The sequence below is a fragment of the Bos grunniens genome, chromosome X (assembly GCF_055505025.1).
Source record: "Bos grunniens cultivar Pamir isolate PY7600 chromosome X, Bosgru_T2T1.0, whole genome shotgun sequence".
NCBI classification, from domain to species: domain Eukaryota; kingdom Metazoa; phylum Chordata; class Mammalia; order Artiodactyla; family Bovidae; genus Bos; species Bos grunniens.
The window spans coordinates 127,704,011-127,728,015 of record NC_141194.1 but is presented as its reverse complement, the minus strand read 5'-3'; the positions used below and the strand labels follow the sequence as shown (position 1 = coordinate 127,728,015).

Here is a 24,005-nt window from a genome sequence, read left to right as displayed (position 1 = left end):
TCTCTGTACTATAAAAGTAGGAGAGAAAGACAATAGTGAAATCACAGAATCTTAGAACTTAAAGCAGTTTCAGTTCAGTCACTCAGTCATGTCCAACTCTTTGTGACCCCATGAACCGCAGCATGCAAGGCTTTCTTGTCCATCACCAACTCCCAGAGCTTGCTCAAACTCATGTCTATCGAGTCGGTAATGCCATTCAACCATCTCATCCTCTGTCATCCTCTTCTCCTCCCGCCTTCCATCCTTCCCAGCATCAGGGTCTTTTCCAATGAGTCAGCACTTCGCATCAGGTGGCCAAAGTATTAGAGTCTCAGCTTCAGCATCAGTCCTTCCAATGAACATTCAGGACTGATTTCCTTTAGGATGGACTGGTTGGATCTCCTTGCAGTCCAAGGGACTCTCAAGAGTCTTCTCCAACACCACAATTCAAAAGCATCAGTTCTTTGGCACTCAGATTTCTTTATAGTCCAACTTTCACATCCATGCATGACTATAGGAAAAACCATAGCTTTAACTAGACGGACCTTTGTCGGCAAAGTAATGTCTCTGCTTTTTAATATGCTACCTAGGTTGGTCATAGCTTTTCTTCCAAGGAGCAAGCATCTTTAAATTTCATGGTTGCAGTCACTATCTGCAGTGATTTTGGAGCCCAAGAAAATAACATCTGTCACTGTTTCCATTGTTTCCCCATCTATTTGCCATGAAATGATGGGACCAGATGCCAGGATCTTCATTTTTTGAATGTTGAATTTTAAGCCAACTTTTTCACTCTCCTCTTTCACCTTCATCAAGAGGCTCTTTCTTTAGTTCATCTTTGCTTTCTACCATAAGTGTGGTGTAATCTACATATCTGAGATGATTGATATTTCTCCCGGCAATCTTGATTCCAGCTTGTGCTTCATCCAGCCTGGCATTTCGCATGATGTTCTCTGCATATACATTAAATAAGCAGGGTGACAATATACAGCCTTGCTGTACTCCTTTCCCAATTTGGAACCAGTCTGTTGTTCCATGTCTGGTTCTAACTATTGCTTCTTGACCTGCATACACGTTTCTCAGGAGGCAGGTAAGGTGGTCTGGTATTCCTATCTCTTGAAGTATTTTCCATAGTTTGTTGTGATCCACACAGTCAAAAGCTTTAGCATAGTCAATAAAGCAGAAGTAGATGTTTTTCTGGAACTCTTTTGTTTTTCTCTATTATCCAACGGATGTTGGCAATTCGAATCTCTGGTTCCTCTGCCTTTTCTAAATCCAGCTTGAACATCTGGAATTTCTTGGTTCACATACTGTTGAAGCTTAGCTTGGAAAATTTTGAGCATTACTTTGCTAGTGTGTGAGATGAGTGCAACTGTGCAGTAGTTTGAATGTTCTTTGGCATTGCCTTTCTTTGGGATTGGAATGAAAACGGACCTTTTCCAGTCCTGTGGCCACTGCTGAGTTTTCCAAATTTGCTGGCATATTGAGTGCAGCACTTTCACAAAATCTTCTTTTAGGATTTGAAATAGCTCAACTGGAATCACATCACATCCACTAACTTTGTCCATAGTGGTGCTTCCTAAGGACTACTTGACCTTGCACTCCAGGATGTCTGCCTCTAGATGAGTGATCACACCCTCGTGGTTGTCTGGGTCACTAAGATCTTTTTTGTATAGTTCTTCTGTGTATTCTTGCCACCTCTTCTTAACATCTGCCTCTGTTATGTCCATACTGTTTCTGTCCTTTATCGAGCCCATCTTTGCATGAAATGTCCCCTTGGTATCTCTAATTTTCTTGAGATCTCTAGTCTTTCCCATGCTATTCTTTTCCTCTATTTCTTTGCCTTGATCACTGAGGAAGGCTTTCTTATCTCTCCTTGCTATTCTTTGGAAATCTACATTCAAATGGATATATCTTTCCTTTTCTCCTTTGCCGTTTGCTTCTGTTCTTTTCACAGCTATTTTGTAAGGCCTCCTCAGACAACCATTTTGCCTTTTTGTATTTCTTTTTCTTGGGGATGGTTTTGATCACAGCCTCCTGTACAATATTATGAACCTCTGTCCATAGTTCCTCAGGCACTCTGCCTATCAGAACTAATCCCTTGAATCTATTTGTCACTTGCACTGTATAATCGTAAGGGATTTGATTTAGGTCATACCTGAATGGTCTAGTGGTTTAAAGGAGTTTAGAAGTCTTTTAATCTACCTCTCAATGCAGGAATCCTTTTAAGAATTCCAGACAGGTTGTCTTTTAGCTTTAGTTTAAAATCTTGTGATTTCAAAGTGATTGACTGAATCCCTCACAGGCCAGCCAGTTCATTCTATTGATGGACAGTTCTCAGTATTAGAAAGTTCTTACATTAAAAAGGGGTGTGGGGTTTGTATCTCTGTGGCCTGTTTCACTGGCTCTTTAGAATTGAGGCAAATCAAATGAGCTATTAAAAGCACATGAGTTAAGATTCTAATTCTGCATTAATCTTTGTTCCTGCTCTCTGAATTATTAGTACTCCCACTACAGCATATTTAATCTCATCTTCTAAATGAATTTTTGAAATTCACCTGGAAGCAACTGTATATAAATATCCATGATGAAAATGCATGTATGGTACTTTGGATATCTATGGAGAAAACTAATTACAATTTGCCTGAAGTGCTTTTAAATATTTTAAATCTTAGAAAGTTGAGCTTGAAAATCTATCATATACATAGACTTTACTCTCAGATAGTTGAAATTCTACATTTAAAAAAGGCAAGGGAATAATAAGTTATTCTGGTGAAAAGGTAGCTTTCTTTCCCTTAAGTTCCATGATATCTCACAGATTTCTTAAAATGTGCTTCTTAACCTGAGAGTAAATAAGATTAATTTTTACAAATGTCCGTAAGGTATAGGTGAAAAGACTCACACATCATATAGAATGTTAGAAACTTGCTCAACTTTCTTAATAGTGGGAGACATAGTCTTTCAGAAGAAATGTGTTAAGTTGATACAGTTATTAACGGAATCCTATGAATTGACCAATAAGCTATAGTATGAAATTGGAGATCTCTGTGGCATCACTGACAAAAGTAAATTGATAACACTGGTTCCCATGGACCTTTTAGTTGACTGACCAGTCTCCATTATTAGTGAGCACAGGAGTCAGAAAGCCCGACTTGCAGCTCCAGCTCTATCACTGGCACTGTATGCCTTCGGGGAGGTCACGTCACCTGTCTGTGTTTCATATTTCCAATCTGTAAAACAGAGTTGGATTAGATATTTCTCAGATCCCTTCTGCCTCTTAAAATTTTACTGATTCTGTAAAAACATCTGCCTTCATCTTTGCTAGCATGACAGCAAAAGTCATGATGACATTAAACTCCAAAAGGCTTTAAGAAAATATTTAGGAAATTAGACAGCTTTTTACCTAATATTTTGATTCTTTCTGGCAATAAGAAATTCATTCTGTTTAGCCTCATCAATAGTTTCTTCTCATCTATGAATTATGCATGCTTTATGATGAAATGTGGAAAGCTAATTCCCCCCTGATTTCTTGTTTTGTGTGGAAAAATGATCCTCTCAAGAGTTCCATATTAATAACAAGTTCCACTGACAAAACACTCACCATAAAGTTTTCTTTCTACTATAACTACAGCTTGAGACAAAAAAAAAAAGAGATACAGTTTGTATATTTTTTTCAGAGTAGCAAAGGAGACAGGGCCAAAAGCAATATCAACTATAAAAATTCTATCCCAATACACATTTGGAAGTGCTCAACAAGTACTAAAGAGCAGATAACCAGCAAAATAGCCTTTTCTTTTTCCTTGATAATTATTGTATGGCTATAAGAAAAATTTCTCCCTCTATTGTAGTTTAGTTGATTTCTTAGCATGATTCATGTTTGGTAACTCTCCAATGAACACAAATGAAAAAGGACATATTTGAAAGTCGCAAACAGCTGGTTCGTGACTTTGTGCTGAGGAAAGAAATATTTTGAAATCACATTATCCAGGAGAGGAACCTCACTGTACTTTTCATTTCTAGTCCCACTTTTCTGGGAGGAAAGGTTTAGTTTGCTTTCTTTATTTTTTTTAATTTAGTGAAGGAAAATTGATTTACCCTAGGTGTCCATCAATAGTTTGCTTTCTTAACTAGACATATGAAACTCTGCAGTGGTTTACATTGTCATATTCTTCTATAGTATTTTTATAAGTGTGAGTGAGGTCTTTGGAGAGAAAACTGCTAAGGCTAGCATGTTAGGGCTGTCAAGGGACATTCAGCTAAAATTCCCTTAAACTTGATTTAGAATACATCCTCATGCCACACTGATTATCCAAGGTTTTAAAAACTTGTGTAATAAAGCTGTTGAGAGCATGGGGAAAGTGGTATATGAATTCACTGGGGTGGATTCCTAATGTCCTTTCTAGAGGAAGTTTAGTATGTATCAAAAACCTTCAAAATGTGTACATCTTTAAAATTTTTTTATTCATTTGGCTGTGCTGGGTCTTTGTTGCTGCACAGGCTTTTCTCTAGTTGTGGCGAGTGGTGGCTTTTCTCCAGTTGAAGTGCACAGGCTTCTCATTGTGGTGACTTCTGTTGCTGAGCACAGGCTCTAGGGCATTCAGGTTTCAGTAGCTGCAGCTCCTGAGCTCTATAGCACAGGCTCAGTAGTTGTGGCGCACAGATTAGTTGTCCTGTGGCATGTGGGATATTCCAGGACCAGGGATCGAACCTGTATCTCTTGCGTTGGCCAGCAGATTCTTTACCACTGAGCCACCAGGGAAGCCCCAAAATGTGTACATCTTTTGATATAGCAACTCTTCTAGGAATTTTTCTTAGGAGAATATATAGGACAAGTTGAAATAGATGTTGACTGTAACATTATTTGTCACTTTGGAAAACCTAACATTTTTAACACATTGGGCTGGGACAACTGAATATTCATGTGCAAAACACTGAAATTTGACTCCTACCTTATACCGTATACAAAAATTAACTCAAAATGGATCAATGACCTAAATATTAAGACCTAAAGATCTTTTCAAGAAAATTGGAGATACCAAGGGAACATTTCATGCAAAGATGGGCACAATAAAGGACAGAAATGGTATGGACCTAACAGAAGCAGAAGATGTTAAGAAGAGGTGGCAAGAATACACAGAAGAGCTGTACAAAAAAGGTCTTCATGACCTAGATAACCACGATGATGTGGTCACTGACCTAGAGCCAGACATCCTGGAGTGTGAAATCTGGTGGGCTTTAGGAAGCAATACTATGAACAAAGCTAGTGGAGGTGATGGAACTCCAGCTGAGAAATTTCAAATCCTAAAAGATGATACTGTTAAAGTGTTACACTCAATATGCCAGCAAATTTGGAAAACTCACCAGTGGCCACAGGACTGGAAAATGTCAGTTTTCATTCCAATCCCAAATAAGGGCAATGTCAAAGAATGTTTAAACTACTGTACAATTTCACATGCTAGCAAGGTAATGTTCAAAATCCTTCAAGTTAGGCTTCAACAGTACATAAACTGAGAACTTCCAAATGTAGAAGCTGGATTTAGAAAAGGCAGAGGAACCAGAGATCAAATTGCCAACATCTGTTGTATCATGGAGAAATCAAGGAAATTCCAGAAAAACATCTGTTTCTGCTTTATTGACTATGCTAAAGCCTTTGACTGTGGATGACAACAAACTGCAAAAGTATTAAAGAGATGGGAATACCACACCACCTTACCTGTCTCCTGAGAAACCTGTATGCAGGAATAGAAGCAACAGTGAGAAACAGACACAGAACAATGAACTGGTTACAAAATTGGGAAAGGCATACAGCAAGGCTGTATATTGTCACCCTGCTTATTTAACTTACATGCAGAGTACACCATTTGAAATGCCAGGCTGGATGAAACATAAGCTGGAATCAAGATTGCCAGGAGAAATATCAACAACTTCAGATATGCATATGATACCACTCTAATGGCAGAAAGTAAAGAGAAACTCAGAGCCTCTTAATGAAGGTGAAAGAGGAGAGTGAAAAAGCTGGCTTAAAACTCAACATTCAAAAAATGAAGACCATAGCATCTGGTCCCATCACTCACTTCATGGCAAATAGAAGGGGAAAAAATTGAAACAGTGGCAAATTTTATTTTCTTGGGCTCCAAAGTCACTGTGGATGGCAACTGCAAGCCATGAAATTAAAAGATGCTTGTTCCTTGGAAGAAAATCTATGACAAACCTAGACAACATGTTAGAAAGCAGAGACATCACTTTAGTGACAAAGATCCATACAGTCAAAGCTATGGTTTTTCTAGTAGTCAGGTACATATGTGAGAGTTGGACCATAAAGAAGGCTGAGCACTGAAGAACTGCTGCTTTTGAATTGTGGTGTTGGAGAAGACTCTTGAAAGTCCCTTGGACAGCAAGGAGATCAAACCAGTTGATCCTAAAGGAAATCAACCCTGAGTATTCATTGGAAGGACTGATGCTGAAGCTGAAGCTTCAACACTTTGGCCACCTGATGCAAAGAGCAGACTCATTGGAAAAGACCTTGGTTCTGGGAAAGATTGAGGGCAGGAGGAGAAGAGGGCAACAGAGAATGAAATGGTTGGATGGCATCATTGACTCAATGGACACGAGTTTGAGCTAACTCCTGGAGATGATGAAGGACAGGGAAGCCTGGCATGCTGCAGTCCATGGGATCATAAAGAGTCGAACACAACTTAGTGACTGAACAACAAAACCATTTAATTCTTAGAAAAAGAAGAGGGTAAATATTTATGACCCTGGATTTAGCAATGGATTCTTAGATATAGCACCAAAAGAAAAATAAATTGAACTTTATAAAAATTAAGAACTTTTGTGAATCAAAGAACATTATCAAGGCAGTGAAAAGGCAATCTGTAGTGTAAAAAAATTTTGTAAATCATATCTGATAAGGGTTTAATCCTGAATATGTAAGCAATTCTGATAGCTCAACAACAAAAAGCCCAATTAAAATATGGGCAAAGGACTTTATGAATAGACATTTCTCCAAAGAAGATATACAGATGGTCAATAAGCACATGAAAAGATGTTCAACATTATTAGTTATTAGGGAAATGCAAATCAAAACCACAAAGAGATGCCATTTTATACATGCTATTGCTACTGCTGCTAAGTCACGTCAGTCGTGTCTGACTCTGTGCGACCCCATAGACGGCAGCCCACCAGGCTCCCCCGTCCCTGGGATTCTCCAGGCAAGAACACTGGAGCGGGTTGCCATTTCCTTCTCCAATGCACGAAAGTGAAAAGTGAAAGTGAAGTCGCTCAGTCATGTCCGACTCCTAGTGACCCCACGGACTGCAGCCTACCAGGCTCCTCCGTCCATGGGAGTTTCCAGGCAAGAGTACTGGAGTGGGTCGCCAGTGCCTTCTCCGTTTCATACATGAGGATGGCTCTAATAAAAAAAGACAGGAAGTAGCAAGTATTGATCAAGATGCAGAGAAATGGAACCGTTGCACCTTTCTCACTGGAATGTAAAATGACACGGCAACTGTGGAAAACTTTATCAGTTCTTCAAAATATTAAACTCATAGTTATCATATGATCCAATTAATTCCACTTCTTGAAAACAAAGCCTTGAACAGGTACTTGTATGCCAGTGTTCCTTGCAGCATTATTCATTCATGATAGCCAAAAGGTTGAAACAACTTGAGTCCATCACCAGATGAATGGATAAAATGTGGTATATCCATACCACGAACTATTATTCAGCCACAAAAAGGAATGAAGTTTTGACACTTGCTACAACATGGGTGAACCTTGGAAACATTATAAGTGAAATAAGCCAGACACAAAAGGATAAATATTGCATGTCACCACTTACTTACACAAATTTGTAGAAACAGAAAATAGTTTACAGGTTACCAGGGGCTGGTGGGAGGGGGAATGAGGATTCTTAATGGGTACAGAATGTCTGTTTGAGATGATGAAAAACCTTTGGAAATATAGAGTGGGAATGTAATTGTGAATATAAGCTTCCCAGGTAGCACTGTTGGTAAAGAATCTGCCTGCCAGTGCAGGAAACACAAGAGATATGGGTTCGATCCCTGGGCTGGGAACATCCCCTGGAGTAGGAAATGGTAACCCACTTCAGTATTCCTGCTGAAAAATTCCATGGACAGAGGAGCCTGGTAGGCTACAGTCCATGGGGTCACAAAGAGTGGGACACGACTGAGTGCACATGCACACATATGCTGAATTGTATACTTCAATATGGTTAAAATGGAAAGTTTTATGTAAAAAACTAGAAACCTAAAGTCTAACACTAAAGTATCAGTTAATCTAGCACTTATCAGAGTGTTTTATAAAATATAAGTAAGTGTCCTGAAGAATTAAAGAAGGGGGAGGCCATGGACAATCTCTGGTCAAGTAAGTTTGGGGAACTCAGTTAATTCATTTCTTTAACATGTGAAAGCCCAAGAAAGGGAATATGGTATGGGGCATTTTAAACTATTTAACCTAAGTCCTATTTTTTTGAGGGTCATCTTATAGAACTAATGTTATATAGAATGTCCTCTGGGAAACTTTGGGTAAACAAATTACATACAGTATAGTCATTCCATGGAAATCTCTGTACCTGTTAAGAATGATGTACCTGTTAAGAATGTTTATACTGTATTGTAAAGTAAAAAAGTAGTGTTATTAATGGTATCTCATTTATGTTTTTTAAAAGTATATGTATATATTTTATAGGGATCTATAACAGAAAAAATTCTGTAAGGCTATATGCCAAAATGTTTACATTTCTAGGAGGTGGAAGATGCATGACTTTGTTTTCATTTGTGTTTCTCTTTGCTTGTCTGTATTTTCATTTTTTTTCACATAGCAAACCTGTTACTTGTATAATCAAGAAATAATAGAAGATAAATATGTTTTAGAAATTCATATGCAGTTCTGACAAATGTGAGGGAAAGGATAAGAGCATCAGTGCTCCCTTATCACTATTGGATTCTTCACTTGAGTGTGTGCGTGTTAAGTCACTTCAGTCATGTCCAGTCAAGTCTGCGACCCTATGGACTGTAACCTGCCAGGCTCCTCTGTCCATGGGATTCTCCAGGCAAGAATACTGAAGTGGGTTGCTGTGCCCTCCTCCAGGGGATCCTCCAGGGGATCTTCCCAACCCTGGGATCGAACACACATCTCTTACATCTCTGGCATGGGCAGGTGTAAGAGGTGTAAGGTGCTACCACCTGGGAAGCCCCCATGCATTGGCAGGAGGGTTCTTTACCACTAGCACTTCCTGGGACTCTTCACTTACTTCTATTTTAATTTTCACTGAAGGAGAGTCAAAGAGCCTTTCAACTGTTTGAATGTTCTGCTCATTAAAAAATTCCCCCAGATATTGAACTAAATCTATCTTCCATTCTTTGGTCTTAATTTGTCATAGGGAATGCCACAAAAATAGGCAAAGTCTATCTATCACCTCTACCCTAGTGGCTCAGATGGTAAAGAATCAGCCTGCAATGCAGGAGACTCGGGTTTAATCCCTGGATCGGGAAGCTCCCCTGGAGAAGGGCATGGCAACCCACTCCAGTATTCTTGCCTGGAGAATCCCATGGACAGAAGAGCCTGGTGGGCTACAGTTCCATAGGATCACACAGAGTCAGACATGACTGAGCGACTGAGCAGCAGCATCACCTCTCCCATAGGTGTAGACTTTCAGATATTTGGCAACAGCTACCATGTCCAGACAGATCTTTTCTATTCTAGGTTTCCATTCTAGTCTTTTTTCTCTGAGATGGTTTCCAGGCCTTGTTACCATCCTGGCCATTAACCTCCAATTTGTCAATATCCTTCAAGTGTGGCACCCAGAAATGACTACAACAGTCCATTCTTGTTTTTCACATTTCCTTATCAGTTCCTAAAAACTTGTGATATTATTAGATCCCTCTGATTAAAAAAATAATTTCAGATTATTTCCCAGTGCAATAGGACTGTATTCTGAATCCTATCCTAAGACTGTATATGAGAGATACTCAATTATCTATTTTTCCCATCTTTTAATTTCTAAAGCTATATAGATGAATAAAATATTCTAGGTCAGTTCCTCATCAGATCTCTTGCATTTATTGTAACCTTAATAGAATGTTTGCCAAACACCAAAAGGATAATGAGCTTCCACACTGATGGTGAGGGAAGAGGTGCCCTGTAGTCTGGCCAAGGAATCTGAAGACCCTCTTGTCCTATACCATTTTCTACTCTTTGTCTTAGTCATTTGATATCAGTTTTTAGATTAGTCAAGCTTCATCCAGATTAATTGGCCTCTCTATTGAGATGCATTTCATAAGATGATAGTGACAAGCCAGGGTTCACAGTGATGTAGAACGTCACATCTTGTCCTTAATCTGATCCCAGATCTCCCAACCACAGCAACCCACTCCAGTATTCTTGCCTTGAGAATCCAATGGACAGAGGAGCCTAGTGGCTACAGTCTATAGGGTCACAAAGAGTCCGACATGACTGAGGGACTGAGCACTGAGTGCATGAGCACTCCCAACCAACCTAGTGTATATTGGTCTCATTTCCAGCCTAGTGAATCCTTTGGCTTTTATTCCTTTGGCCATTCTCCCACTATTTAAAAGAACCTGTTAAACCGTATATACCAGCTCTAAATAGCATTGGCTCAATGCCTTCTACCATGCACATGTTCCTGGGTGCTTAGTTTTTTCAAGCGAGTGGTTTCCTAATTGTAGAGACTGCATCTTGGTCCACAGTTTACACAGGATACTTATTACTTACACTTGCTAAGCAGATGTATCTTTAAATTTTCAACTTTTGAAGAGTTTTTATTTAAACTAGTATTGGTACAGTAAACTCTAGTCAATATTCTGTAATAACCTAAATGGGAAAAGAATTTGAAAAAGAAAAAAATCAACTCAGTTGAGATGTAATTTACATACTTACTATAAATTTCATCTATTTTAAGCTTTCAGTCAAGATATAGACCACTGACCACTGACCTTTCATCATTAATCTTCTACTCCTACCACCAGCTCCAGATGACCACTGATCTCCTTTTTATCATCACTACAGGTTAGAGTTCACTTTTATAGAATTTCATAGATATGTATAAAATCATACAGTATATATTCTTTTGTGTCTAGTTGCTTTTGTTTAGAATGTCCTTGAAATCCATTCATGTTGTTTCCTGGATCAGCACTTCATCTCTTTTATTGCTAAGTTGTGTTTCGTTGTATGTATATGGCACAATTTGCTTATCCATTAACATTTTGATGGACATCTAGGTTGTTTCCAGTTATGGGTTATTACAAATAAAGCTGCTATGAATATTTGTGTTTAAGCTTTTGTGTAGATGTGTATTTTAATTTCTCTTGAGTAAATGCCTAGTAGGATTGCTATGTTATGTGAGTGTATGTTTAACTTTGAAAGAAATTGCTGATCTGTTTTCCAAAGTAATTTTACCATTTTATATTCCCATCAGCAATGCATGTTCATTTATGTGGCCCATGTATGTAGTTTGTTTAAATGATAGTTTGATTTTGAAATCCTAATTTTCAAAAGGATTTGTTGTGTTAAATGTTGCTTGAGATAGGAAAGCCATCAGTGAGAGTGAGGAAATATGTTTAACTATGTTTATTTTATCAAAAATGCTCATCAGATTATATTTGCTTTCAAAGAATTTACCTTGTTTAGCTTGAGTTTGGGTATTTAGCCAAATACAATTATTCATTACTGTTTAAGATGATCAGCTGAAGGGAATACTTCCTTCAAAAGATAATCCTATTTGACTTAGAAAATAAACTGACTTAACTTTCTCCAGAGGCTTCTAAGTTTCTTTAGGAATAGCTTCATATGACTTCTCGCTTTTAGTTAACTTCAAGATAAATTCATAGATAAATCAGTCAGTTAAAGAGAAGCTATGGCTTGCTAAAGTCCCAGTGACATACTAACGTGTATGTAGCCTCCCAAACTCACTCACTTACTGACAGGAGAAGAGTGACTTTCATAGGTATTTGCCAGTGTCCTGTTGTTCAGGGGGCTGTGGGTACCAGGAAAGCTATGAAGCATGGTATCAGCCTTTGGATCTTGGTGAAAGAAAGAAAGAAAAAAGCAAACCAAATAGATGTACTTGGTCTATTTCATCATACCTAAGATCCAAGGGTTTAATAGAGCACATGTTACCAAGCAACACACTTTGCTAATTTCACTTTACCAAATAGGAACTCCAGCAGAAGTGCCAGGATTGTCTGAGTCTTGTCTGGGACTCCTCAAATGTTGAGCAGGAGAAGGAAACTATTTGTGTACTAGAAATGTAGTACCACATTTGGCCATCAACTAAAGGGTTTTGTTCTCTCTTTTACTACATTGTGAAAGCAGAGGTAGTGTACTTACTTACCTTTAGGGATGTCTATCCCATTGTAGATATAGTGTTCTGCAGCAAGCAGATCCAACATTGTTTTCCTTTGTGACTCAGGACTCACACAATACCACATTTGAGGGCTAATATCACATTTGGGGGTCATTAGGCAATGCTTGCTCGATGTCAGAGCTAAAACCATCCTGCTCCTAGCTTTTTTGTTTGTTTCCATGACAAGCTTTTCTTCAGTCTCTAATTTTCTCTAAACTATTTTAAAATATTGTTCACTCCATTCAAAGGCTTACTTTCCCTTTATAAATCAATACTGAAAGACTACATTACTACATTATCTTGAATTTTTCTTGCTTGTAAGCCTTTCAGAGAACCTGGGTTCATCTGTGTGATTTTATGGGATCTCACTATTAAAAGATAACTGAAACTAGGGAAAGAGCTCTGGGGTTCAGATTCTTAGGCTGAGTGGTTCAAAGTCCCATATTATTTTTCATGAATGAAAATGGCCTTTTTTTTTCAGTGGCACTGGGTCTTAGCTGTAGCATATGGGATTTATTTCCCTGATCAGGGATCAAACCCCAGGCCCCCGCATTGGGAGTGTGGAGCCTTAGCCACTGGACCACCAGAGAAGTCCCGAAAATGGCCTTTTTTAAGAAACAAAGCTCATTTCTCAGGAAGTTGAATGCCAGAGACTAATCATGTTAACGGAAACTAGGCACCGTCTCTCTGCTGATGTATTATTTATCGTATTTATATTCTGTTTCTTCCCCCAAAGGACTTGAATTAGAAACAACTGAAGTTGAGAGTTTGTCTTTAGTTTTAGCTTGCTTTCTGTTGCCTCTTTCCCTCCAGCAGCCCAAGTGCCAGCCTTCCCTCCCGGTGCTCCCAGAGGTTTATTTTCTTACCATCTTCTAATCAAAACTCCCATCCTAGCAAGTCTATATTAGAAATTCTGATTAAAGTTCTTCGCAGGAAAATTAAAGTGACCAATAAATTTAACTTTGAGGGAAGGTGTTTGTATTTTAAAGCAGTAATTTACTTCTAACCTCAGTCATTAGATTTTGAGGGTTAGTGGTCAGGGGATGATGTAGCTGGGAGCTTCTATTCCCTTCTATTCCTGTCCCCTCTCCCCATCTCTCCCAAGCATGACATGGAGTAAGCACAAGCCATGGGCCCTTCTGTCCTACATTGCCTTTTTTTATTTTTAAAAATTTCCTTTTAATGGTAAATACTCATAGAAAACTTGGGAAATCCAAAGAACTACAAGATTAAAAATTTACTAATAGTCTTAACTCTCAAAGATGATCAATAATATTTTGATGTACTTCCAGCCTTTTCTCCTATTTATATTTTTGAAATATTTTTGTGATCATGCAATATATAAAATTTCATATTTTTTGTTTGACTTATTTAAAAATTTAACAGTTTTTTATATCAATATAAATTCTGACCAGAGGCTATAAGTACATAGTCCATGTGTATGTTTGCTTACTATCTTACCCTGACTACAATTTCTTCAATTAGATCCTTATTTGGGGACATTTAGGTTATTTTCCCTTTAAAAAAATGAAGTATTATTGACCTAGAACACTATGTTAGTTCCCTGTGACTCATTTATTTGTAACTGGAAGTCTGTATCTCTTAGTCTCCTTTACCTATTTACTCATCCTCCCAACCCACCTTCCCCTCTGGCAACCACATGCTTGTGCTCTGTATCTATGACTCTTTCCTGTTTTGTTATGACTGTTCATTTGTTTTTGAGATTCCACATCTAAGTGAAATCGTACAGTAGTCCTTATCTGACTTATTTCACTTAGTACAATACCCTCTAGGTCCATCCATGTTTTCGTAAATGGCGAGATTTCATTATTTTTTTATAGCTGAGTAATATTCCATTGTGTATATGTATCACATCTTCTTTATCAACTCATCTATCGATGAACACTCAGGTTGCCTCCATGTCTTGGCTGTGTGAATAACGTTGCACTAAACATGGAGGTGCACATATTTGTGAATTCGTGTTTTTGTTTTCTTTGGGGAAAATACCCAGAAGTGGAATTGCTGAATTGTAGGGTAGTTCTATTTGTAATTTTTTGAGGAGCCTCCATACTGTTTCCCACAGTGGCTGCACCAATTTAGAGTCCCGCAGCAGTGCATGCGGGTTCCATTTTCTCCACATTCTCACCAATGCTTATGATTTGTTGTCTCTTTTGATAATAGCCCTTCTGACAGGTGTGAGGTGGTTTTGATTTGCATTTCCCTGGTAATTAGTGCTGCTGAGCAAATTTTCATGTACTTGTTGGCCTTCCGTATGTCTTCTTTGGAAAAATGCCTAATCAGATCCTCTGCTCATTTTAAAATTAGGTTGTTTGTTTTTTTGATGTTGAATTGTATGAGTTCTGTGTATATATCCTCATTATTGTCTCCATTTATTTAGGAGGAAGCTGAGGCTTGGGAGAGTTAATCACTTGCCCAAATTTCCTCCTAAAGAAATAGGTACCATAATCGTACCTGTGGCATAGAATTACTGTGAAGATTAAATTTACTATCTGCAGCATGTAAAAATACCAAGTTACCTGTCAAATAATAAGCACGCAGTTTTAAAAGTGCTGGTTGTTATTGTTCTTATATACTAACTAGTCTCTGTAATGAACTAGTTACAGAGGCCAGCCAGAGATATCATCCAGCATCCCCTTCTAGACTTTGGTGGCATGTAATACTGAGTTTCCGTTTATGTTGGTGTTATAGAGCTTCATTTAAAATAAATTTAGGTAGGGAAAGGTAAGTCAATTTAAAGAAACCATTAGGTATCAGGTAGTATGTGGATATGGCACAGATGATGATAAATATATATGAATGCCTACCTCAGTGGTTCCTCATTCCTAGAATAAATTTAAACTCTGTAGTGCAGCAGTCACTCTATTTAATATTGCACTGTGCAATGTTAATATTAATTATTGGTATTTAAGAACAACATATTATATTACTCTAATATCATAAATTCACTCCCAGCACCTCATCCCCTTTAGCCTACTCTATCTTTCCTTTTTTCTTATTACATTCTAACAGTCTCTGTTTATTTATTTTAGAGTTTGTTTATTACTTTTATTGTTTGTATCTCTTCACTAGAATGTAAACTCCCCCAGGGCAGGAATCTTTTTCTGTTTTTGTTCACTAAGTGAATAAACTGCCTAAAACAGTGCATGGCCTGTAACAGATAGTCACTAAATATTTAGTGACTGATTAGATGAATAAATGTGAAATTCACAGTCTTTTACAATCTGGTCCCAATCTATTTACAGGCCCACCTCTTGTCCTTCTACCCTCTGGGTATCACTGTTTCCAGCGCACACCGTTTGCTCCCACATCTCTATGCATTTACTTATACTCTCTCCTTTGGCCTGAATAAATAATCATGAATTCAAGCAGATATTTAGTTATAAGAATGTTCTTCACCATCTATCAATGAAAAATTTGAAAACAGCCTCAATATTCATCAATAAGGGATAACTTAGAGAAATCACGATAACTCCCACTTGAGGAAGGGCAATTTGGCAATATCTGTCCAAATTACAAATGTGCAGAGCCTCCGAAGCAGCAGTTGTGCTTTAGGCAGTTTATCCCACAGACATACTTGCTTGTATGTCAAATGAATATGTGCTGGTGAGTCACTGCAGTGCTTTAGTCACTCCTGTTAGACATAGCAGTGACAGAACTCATTACGTTATTATGTAGAGCTATATTTATTGATGTGGGAAGATTATAATAGCTAACATTAATTCAACTTGCTATGTGTCAGGCACTGTGATAAGTGTTTTTATATATTTTTGTCTCACTGAATCCTCACAACAGCCCTATGAGGTAGTTACTATAATAGTCCTCACTTTACACAGGAGGAAATGGACTCAGAGACGTTAATTTACTTAACCAGGACCAGACGACTAAGTCTGTGCATGTGTTCTCAGTCGTGTGCGACTCTGAGACCCCATGGACTGTATCCAGCCAGGCTCCTCTGCCCATGGGGTTTCTCAGGCAAGAATACTGGAGTGGGTTGCCATTCCCTTCTCTAGGGGATCTGCCCAACCCAGGGACGGAACCTGTGTCTCTTGTGTCTCCTGCATTGGCAGGCAGATTCTTTACCACTAGCACCATCTGGGAAGCCCATGATGTCTGAAATACAGTATGACAGTATTTTGTGTACGATGATCCACTTTTGTAAGAAGAAATACATATAGATATCTAAGCTTATATATGTGTATATAAAATGATTGGAAAGAAACACACTGAAATATTAATAGTTACATGGTGAATTATGGGTGGTTTTAATTTTCTTCTTTTTGCTTATCATTATTTTCTGAGTTTTCTGTTAAATTTTGGGGCTGACTTGGAAGAAGTGAAGCCAGGAGGCATGAATTAGTTGTGTAATTTTAAAGATGGCTAAATTTTTAAAGTTTGTTGGTAGTGTGGAATAGTGACACTGATATGAAGGAAGTGTTTTTAGGCTGAGAGAGAAAAACTAGCCAGGAGGGAAGAGCTTGCCCAAAGGGAAAGAGGATGGCCAAGTGTAGGAGAAGGCAAGAGAACCTAGTGTCAAGGACACACGTGGAAGAGGAAACCTTGAGGAGGGAGTCCCTTGTTCTCTGGAGGCTGAGGAGTGGGGATGAGCAGGCAGATGTGAAAAAGCAGTGACTCAAGGACACGCAAGGTCAAGTACCAAGAGAATCGAGAGAATCAAGGGAGTTCCTGCTTGATGACCTATGTCCTGTCATTGAAACTCAAAGCTTGGCCCTCAACTGAGGGGTTGGGGTTGGGGTGAGGGTGGGGTAAGGAATCTGAGGAGAGGGAGAGGATTGGAAACAATCGCGGAGAGAAATTTGATACAAATATTTAAAAGGACTACCTTGTAGCCCTTGGGGCCCTGCTGAGGCTAGCTGGCCTGGCTTTGTAACAGAGCCAATCTCATGACCTTCTCCAGCAATAGTTAGCAGGCTGGGAGTGGGAGGTGGAGAGAATGGATGGTGGGGTTTTCACAGGGCTGAGGATTGGCAGAGCAGGTGCTACAGAAGGTCACAGGGAGAGTGAGTCCAGAGATCAGCACTAGCATGGCTAAGACGGCTGATCACAGCACCAGCTTGGAAGGAGGAAAGGAAGCCAGCAAGCTACTGATGCCTCTGGGCAAGGAGTGGGAAGGAAGGACAGGCTGGTGGTCCTGGCAGCAGAGTGGTAGAGGGAGACCCATGCGAGGCTGAGGTCAGAGGGGGTGTTTCTGAGTTTGATACTGTATGTTGAAATGGTCCCCTATAGTGCCACTTGGAGTAAGTGGAAAGGAGCAGAAGGTAAACTACACAGAATACAAGGGTGAAGACAGCATTAAAATAACTACAAGCTGATGAAGGGCAATTTGGCAATATCTATCAAAATTATGTGTGCCTTCCTTTTCATCCAGAAATTCAGCTTTGAGGCATTTATCTTACAGATAGATACACTTACTTTGGTGCAAGATGAATGCATAAGGTTGAGTCATTCCAACACTGTATGTAACCTCAACGGATTGGAAACAGCCTAAAAGTCCACCAAGAGTGATTTGATTCCTTAAATAAACTGTAGTTCTTCAATGGAATGCTAGATAGCTGGGAAAGGGAGGAAGCTCTTTGTGAGCTGATATAGAATGATCTCAAATATTTTGTTAGCTGAAAGAAGCAAGGTACAAATCAGTGGGAATAGTTCTCAATCTCTTTGCTGCTGCTAAGTCGCTTCAGTCGTGTCCGACTCTGTGTGACCCCACAGACGGCAGCCCACCAGGCTCCCCCATCCCTGGGATTCTCCAGGCAAGAACACTGGAGTGGGTTGCCATTTCCTTCTGCAATGCGTGAAAGTGAAGCCGCTCAGTCGTGTCCGACTCTTTGCGACCCCATGGACTGCATCCTACCAGGCTCCTTTGTCCATGGGATTTTCCAGGCAAGAGTACTGGAGTGGGGTGCCATTGTCTTCTCCGCAATCTCTTTGTTAACATGAGTAAAACATCCCAGGGAGGATACATAAAAAAACGTTAATGTTGGTTGCCTCTGAGGAGGGGGAGCTGTTGGCTAGGTAACAAGGTTTGGAGGGCGACTTTTCACTTGTCCTTTTGTTTTGTATCCTTTTTTTTTTTTTTTCACTTTATGGAAGTGTAATTACAAAATAAAAATTGTGTATATTAAAATTATATGACAGTATGTACCTTTTGAATTTTGAACCACAAGGATACATTACTGGGAAAATGAACTAAAACATTATATATATATATATATATATATATATATATATAAAATTTGAATCTCTTTTATAGATACTTAATCACTTTTTTTTTAAGCACAAAAAAATCCCACTAGAGATTTGCTTCACATTAGTCACTTTGCCAGGGTCATGGGTGGGAATTTGAATGAAATTAAATTATGTGTTGATAATCGCTAAAGCTGGGTGTTGGGTATATGGGGGTTCATTTTCTTTTGAAACATGAACTTGTCATTTTTGTAGGTCAAAAATTGTCACATTTTGACAGTTTTATGTGCTGTTAAAGCCATTAAATGTCCTCATTATTAAGCTAATGCTGTTCTCATTATTTTTATAAATTTTCCATAAAACAAATGTTTTCAGTGAAAGGAAAAATAAAAGAGCTCCCACCAGGCCCTTGGTAGGAACATTCAGGTACGTTCTCATCCTGGCTCCTGTATCTAATTATTTAGTGGAAATTCCCATTGCCCCATTGACATCTGAAACAGCAGTACTGCCTTGTTGATTTCCCTTAATTATGGAACCTGGTACTGTTCTCGGGATTTTTCCTATTAACAACAATCTCTCCCCATCCTGTTGTGTGTTAATTGGGTACTACCTTATCCTTATTGCTGGTAAAGTTCATCCTGTTCTTCAAAAATCACTTCTTTAGTTTCTTATGATCGCCTAACATCCTCTTCCTGCCTCACAGTCTATTATTAGCAATCCTAACTAATTTGGAGCCATGCCTGTATGTATCCTGGCTACTTACATTAATCAATCTAGGGGCTGATGTGTCTAGGACATTCAGTATACCACACCATAAAGTTCATCCTAAGCCATCAGTAAGCCTGCTTGTGTTCAGCCTTTTGGCTTCTAGTGTTTTTGCTTATGCCTGCACTTCTTACCGGAGAAAGCAATGGCACCCCACTCCAGTACTCTTGTCTGGAAAATCCCATGGATGTAGGAGCCTGGAGGGCTGCAGTCCATGGGGTCGCACAGAGTCGGACACGACTGAAGCGACTTAGCAGCAGCAGCAGCAGCACTTCTTATGTTACCTCAGAGGCTATGGTGATTTGGGCCTGGCCCCTGACACCTGCTAATCCAGGCCTTTTTGTCTGTCCTTAGAAGGCAGGTGTCTTTCTCTTGCTGTCTACAGGCACCTCTTCTCTATAACTCACAGTCTGTTGGTCAACTCTGCTTCCATGTCCCATTGCCATCCCCAAACCTAATTAGTTCCCCCAACATTAAGCTTCTCCTTTACCTCCTCTGTAAAGAGCCTCCTCCGACCACCTCATCCTAGGAAGTCTGGTTTTAGCACACCTCCTCTGTGCCGCCCTTCACCACACTGAATTGTCCTGGCCCTTTTTTTTGGTCCTGCCAGCCCCAGACTGTGAATTTCTGGGTTAAAGATGGAGACCATGTCTTGTTCTCCCTTGAATATCATACCTATCACAGCATCAGACACAATGGTTAAATGGTCGAAATAATATTTTTTTAATTTTAATGTGAAATATTTTCAACTTAAGGAAAATTGTCTGCAAAGAGAGTAAAAAGAAATTTCACATACTCTTGATGAAGATTTATCTATTGTTAGCATCTTGTTACATTAATCATTCTCTCTCGCTCTTTCTACACACACACACACACATTTTTCTGAAACACTTCAAAGTTGCAGACAACATGTCCCATCACCCTCTAATACTTCAATGTATTTCCTAAGAACATTCTCTTATATAAACACAGTTAAGTTAGCAAATTCAAGAAATATAACATTGATACAGTATACTATTACAGATAATTGTCCCAAGAATGCTCTTTTTGCTATATTTGATAACCTTTTGAATTCTGTGGTAATAAGCCTGTAAGTCTGCAATTGATATTTTTCATACTTCACACCTGATAAACTGATCAAAAAGCCACTTCATCAAGATACTTAGTCACTGACTTTAATTTTACTTGAGCTACATAATATTTGTCTACAATTGTATTTACACTAAATGTGGGCCTGTTTTACTAGAATGATGTATCAGGGAAGTAAAGAATCCAGCATGTTACTTTCATATTGAAATGGAATGTTGATACACCTGGAAGCTATAAAAATGTAAATCAACTATACCTCAATTAAAAATATTTTTTAAGTGGAAAAAAAAAAAAAGCAAAAACAACAAAGCAGCAGTGGAATGTTGATGTGCCCTTGTGCCCATTTCTGGGTCTCCATCAGTAGTATCACTGAGGCAGCCAGGAAGGCACCGTTTTACTCATTAACAGTGTGCTCAACCCTATGCTGGATACAGGGGAGAGAGAACATAAAGGAGCTCTCCCAAGGACCTTACAGTCTAGGAAGTAATGTGGCAGCCATACAGGGAACAATGAGCAGAGCAAAGAGAAGGCTAGCATTTGCTAGGCACCTATTAGGTGCCAGACACTTCAGAAACCCTGTAATGCAGGTATTATCCCCATTGGCCCAAGATCACAAAACTAGTAAACAGTAGAGTTAGGATATGAACCCAGGCCCCTATGACTCAAAATAAGAGCATATGAGGCAGCTTATAGTCATGTGCTCTGGGCCAGATGAGATGAATTAAATAAGTCTCAGTGAGATGCATAGAACCTACAAAGGCCACTCTGGGGACTCTCTGGGAGATAGAGTGTGTTGGGATGCTGACAACCAGCAGCAGGTGCTCCCACCCAAACCCCTTTAAAACCTGCCTGTTATAACTACCTGTTCTCACTGAAGGGCTCAGGCTCTGTCCACCTCCGCTTCTGGTGGACTTGGGGAGATGGGGAGGGGAAGCTGATTCACATTTCTACATTCAACTGCATTGGCCCCCTCTCCAACGCTAGTTGAATTGTTTATCTTCCAAGTGCCTTGACCTCCTGGGGGCAATTTCTCTACACTTCTCAACATCAGAAGCACAGCTCCCTCTGAGCTGAGAGGAGCCTCTTGCTTTACCACAGAACCCCACACCCTCCTGACCTGTCCTCTCCCACCCACCTACCCTTATGCTTCTTTTTGCATGGAAGGCACGACAGGAATTTAACATGTTTGTGTTTTTTTTTTTTTCCATGACAGGGAGAAGAGCTGGCTTAGACAGATGTAGAACCGCCCAGTCTACTTAAGGCATACCAACTGAATAGCTTAGTCCAAAACATCAGTTCTATAGATTAAAAACTTGAAGAAGGCCACATGCATTCTGACATTTTTTTCCCCAATGAAGAAACTAAGATGGAAAAGGAAAAGTTTGTTCCTAAGTCTGTAGTTCTAATCCTCAACAACCAAGGAGTTATGGTGTGTGGGGATGGGGTTCTCTTAAAATAAAAATTAAATAAACGAAGGGTTTTGTAGGGTACTTAAAAGAAATGCAGGATTCTGCTTGATGTTTGTTAACTTTTTTATTTTGAAATAATTATACTCATAGGAAGTTGTCCTTCACGCAGTCTCCCCCAATGATTACTTCGCACATAATTATAGTTTCATATAAAGGCCAGAAAATTGACATAGGTACCATGTCTGTGTATAATTCTATGCTCTTTTATTACATGTATAGGTTCATAGAACCACCACCACAATCAAGACACAAAACTATTCTGTCATGACAAAGACCTCCCTGGTGTACCCCTTTATAGTCACACCAACCCTGTCACCCTCCACCATCTCTAATGTCTGCTGCTGCTGCTGCTGCTGCTGCTGCTGCTGCTGCTAAGTCGCTTCAGTTGTGTCCGACTCTGTGCGACCCCATAGATGGCAGCCCACTAGGCTCCCCCGTCCCTGGGATTCTCCAGGCAAGAACACTGGAGTGGGTTCCCTAATGTCTGGTAACCATTAAAATTTGTTCTCCATCTCTATAATTGTGTACTTCTAAAAGTACAGTTTCCTTTAGGAAATAGATTTGCACTCTAGTTTTCACAGAATCTCAGGTTTGAAGGAATAACTTCTCCAGGCCAGTCTCCCTTCCCATGCCCAGATTTTACCTACTACCTCTCTTCTAAGTGTCCAGCCAGCCCCTGTGACATGCAAACCAGAACCTTCTCCAGGATTTTAGAATGTTGAGGTATTTCATATAAATAGTTAGAGCAAAGATATTGTTTCTTTCCATAAATTTGTTCAGTAGTTAGCAAAACTCTTATCTTTAGGTTAAATATTACAAAATGCCCTCTCACCTGCTGATTTTCCCATCAGACACTGAGAGGAATGAAACATTGGAAGCCTGAAAGGCTCACAGAAAATTCCAGAAATCCTTTAACTATAGGTTAGCCTGGCTCCCAGCAATTGGGGCCTTTCAAATGTATGTGGTTCATGTGTGGAATTTATTTCTTGGGCTGATTGTGTGTTATCTACATGGTATCTACAAGTGTCATTCTGTGAGATAATCTTACTGTAGCCCAACTCCCCAGAACTCCCTTGTGGGGAATAGAGTTTTACAGGGCACCATGAAGGCAATGGCACCCCACTCCAGTACTCTTGCCTGGAAAATCCCATGGACAGAGGAGCCTGGTGGGCTGCCGTCTATGGGATCGCACAGAGTCGGACATGACTGAAGCAACTTTGCAGCAGCAGCAGCAGCATATAGCCTGTTTTACGAACATTAGAAAATAATGACTCAAAGTAATGGTAAAACCGGAAGGGGCTGGCAGAAGTGAAGCCACGGGGGTTCCACAATTAGGATTAATTTGGATCCCCCACCTCCTCTCCCCTGGACAGTTTTGAAATCTTTTCACAAGTTTAACTTATTTCTTATAGAGAGCACTGTGCTCTCCTTAACTGGACAGCAGCATGTGTATAGGTCTAGATTCAGCCCCATTAGGATGTGCCCTTTGGAATAAATGACTTCAAACTAATAGTTCCATCCATAGCAGCCCCAGAGGCAGGGGTAGGAGAGCATCTGACTTTGGCCCAGGAGACACCACAGTCTAGTGAATGCCCTCTTCTTGAAGTCGGAACGACAGTGGCCCATTCCCTACTTTCTTAATAAGGGCCCCTGCCTCCCACAACATTCCTGACTTCCCCTTGGGTGGGGAGAGTACAAACTGAGAAAGGAAAGGAGAGAATGCAGCTAGCTATGTGCTCTACCTCAAGTGCCATTCCTCTGGGTCCACATCATAACTTACAACCCAAAGACCTTCAGTACTCATGTCTTGGTGTTTTCCCCTCATCAAATAACCCATGGGGGTAACTTGTATTTTCCAAAGTGAAAAGATGTTTCCAACTAACTGAATAATCCTGGCATGTTCTCTGCTGCCTTAGTTTCTTTGGCGGGTAATTTTGTGGCTACTCTTCTGCTATCTTTTTCTTCAACCTGTGTTAAGAGAAGAGAAGACAAGGCTAGGTCATGGTCAGGATGCTGACTTTGGCAGTGCCCCTTCCTCCCTGGTGGCTCAGATGGTAAAGTGTCTGCCTACAATGCAGGAGACCTGGGTTCAATCCCTG

The 24,005-nt window shown here is 39.7% G+C and overlaps 1 protein-coding gene across 10 annotated transcripts in view; it reads left to right on the top strand.

The window, feature by feature from the left end:
• LOC147341371 (PABIR family member 1-like) overlaps positions 1–21,938 on the top strand; it is a 66,989-nt gene extending 45,051 nt beyond the window's left edge. For 6 of the 10 annotated variants that reach the window (XM_086389222.1, XM_086389221.1, XM_086389216.1 and 3 more), the window contains 2 exons: positions 10,919–11,025; positions 21,651–21,938. The gene's annotated coding sequence lies outside the window, so the exon portion shown is untranslated. The remainder of the gene's footprint in view (positions 1–10,918; positions 11,026–21,650) is intronic. The other 4 variants (XM_086389224.1, XM_086389223.1, XM_086389217.1 and 1 more) reach the window with 1 other exon arrangement.
• Positions 21,939–24,005: the final 2,067 nt, after the last annotated feature.